Source organism: Caloenas nicobarica, chromosome 25 (assembly GCF_036013445.1).
Source record: "Caloenas nicobarica isolate bCalNic1 chromosome 25, bCalNic1.hap1, whole genome shotgun sequence".
In the NCBI taxonomy this organism is placed as follows: domain Eukaryota; kingdom Metazoa; phylum Chordata; class Aves; order Columbiformes; family Columbidae; genus Caloenas; species Caloenas nicobarica.
Genome location: NC_088269.1, coordinates 799864 through 802363, shown reverse-complemented (window position 1 = coordinate 802363; position 2500 = coordinate 799864).

The window sequence follows — 2500 nt, the reverse complement described above, 5'->3', positions numbered from 1 at the left end:
CACGGACCGAGCACAGTTGGCGGCCTTCCCCGGCCCCAACAACCGCCTGACTGCCCTCCCCACCCCGCCGCGGCGAGCCCGGCCACCCCCGCCCCCTCGTCCTCCGCCGCCCCGCCCGGACCCGGCCTTTCGCCAGCGAGTTTGCCTCCCCGCGGGAAGCCGGGGCGTCCCTGCCGGCTCCGTGCCCGGTCGGCACACGGGCGTCACGGCGGCCTGCGGTTTCCAAGCCCCGCTGTCGCAGCCCTACCCCCTCACCTGCCCGTGCTCCCGCCTCCCGCGTTGCTCGCTCGCTCGCTCCCTCGCCCCGCTCCCCGCCCCGGCCGCGGGCTGAAAAAGATACCGACCCGAAGCGCTGCGCGCCGCGGGTCAGGTCGCGCCCTCGCCCTCCCCGCCCGCCCCCGCCGCCGCCTTTCGCCAGCGGGTTTGCCTCCGCCCGGGGAGCTGGGGCTTCTCTTCTCCGAGAAGAGGCACCGCGTCCCCGTCCCCCGCCCCCCCCCCGCCCTCCCCGGCCTGCCTGCCTGCCTGCCCGCCTACCCGCGCGCGGGGCTCCTCGGCCGTCGGCAGGACGCCCTCGGCCGCTCGTGCTGCGCCAGGCCCCCTGCTCCCGCCGCCGCGACTGACTGGCTGGCCGGCCGGCTGGCTGACGGACTGACCGTTGGGCGCGCCGCCAGCCGCCGCCCACGCCCAGCGGGGGGCAGGGGGCCGGTTGCCAGGCAGCGGGGCGAGCGCGCATGCGCGGTCCGCGCGGTTGCCGACCCCCTGCGCCGCTTCCCGCGGCCCAGACGGAGCAGAAACGGCCGCGCGGCTGGGGTGGGGCGGGGCGGGGGGAGGCCGAGGGTGGGCGCCAGGGCGAGGGCGGGAGACACCGCGCTCCTCCGGGTCTGTCTAGGGGGCAGGGGCGGCTGTGTGTGTGTGTGTGTGTGTGTGTGTGTGTGTGTGTGTGTGTGTGTGTGTGTGTGTCTGTGTCTGTGTCTGTGTCTGTGTCTGTGTCTGTGTCTGTGTCTGTGTGTGTCTGTGTGTCTGTGTGTCTGTGCGGTTGAGCACGCCTCCGTCCGGCGCGGGGGGGGGAGGGGGGGGGCAGTGGGGGGCAGATAAGCGCCTCGGTATCTTTTACGAAAAAACTTAAAAGCTAAAAGAAATTGAAACGATGGCGGCGGCGGCGGCCTTGGCGGGGGGGGGGACACGACGACACCACGCCGACCCCACCGCCTCCCGCCGGAAAAAAGCCACCAAGCCAAACCCCAAAACGAGCCGAAAGAAAAACCCCACCAACCCCACACCCCACACGCGCAACCCCCAAAGCTCCAGACGCAGACTCGTAGAGCGTCTGCACGGATCGGGAGGGTTCAAAAGCTAGAATCGTAGAATCGCGGGCACCGTCCCGCACCCACGAGAGGGTCGTCACGTCCAGCTCCTGCCCCTGCGTGGGACAAAGCGCCCCGCCGTTCCCGGCCTCCGTCATCCGGTCGCTTCCTGAAGAAGGGGACGGGCGCGGGGCCGTGACCGCCTCGCTGCCGGGGCCCGTGGCGCAGCTCTGCCGCCCTCCGGGCGAACCACCTTTTCCCACCCACCGTCCGACCTCAACCTCCCCCGGCTCCGGCTTCCTGCCGTTCCCTCGGCTTCTGTCGCTGCTCCTCAGCAGACAGCAGAGAGAAAGAACGCGTCAGCGCCGAACCCTGCGGTCGGGAGAAGAGGGACGGGGCGACCACCGTATCGCATGCCCTTCAACCTCGATAACGTGCCCGGGGGGGACCGCGTACGAAGCGGCTGGGACGCTCAGCCCTCCCGCCCTGGCGCCGCGCAGCCCGCCCCCCCCTCCCCCCCCCAACCGCGGTCCCCCCCCCCCCCCCTCCGGTGAGGAGGCCGAGTCTACCCTCTCGCGAGCGCGGCCGGACAGCGGGGCCGTCCGAGCCCCGCCACTCCAGTCCAGCCCAGTCCGCTCCGCTCCGGACCGGAACAGCCCGGTCCGGTCCGGTCCGGAATAGTCCAGTCCGGTCCGGCCCAATCCGGTCCGGCCCGGTCCGGAAGTGTCCGGTCCGGTCCGGTCGGGTCCCTTCCGGTCCGGTCACGTTTCCGGGTCCCGAGCGCCTTGGTAGACGGCCCCATCCGCGCCGCGCTCCGACGTGACGTCTACCCGAGCCCCGCGAAGGGTCTACCCCTTTCCCCCGCCACTCGGCCTCGGTCTCCCGTGAGGAGGCCGGGTCTATCCTCCGGCGAGCGCGGCCGGACACCGGGTCCGTCCCGAGCCCCGCCAGTCCGGTCCGGTGCGGAACGGAACAGCCCGGTCCGGTCCGGTCACGTCCGGACCGGTCCGCTCCAGAACAGTCCGGTCCGGTGCGGTCCGTTCCGGTAGAGTCCGGTCCGGTCTGCTTCGGTCCAATCCGGTCGGGAGCTGTCCAATCCGGTCCGGTCCGTTCCCGATCCAGTCCGGTTTGTTCCGGTCCGGTCCGGAACGGTCCCTTCCGGTCCGGTCCGGTCCCTTCCGGTCCAGTCGCGTTGC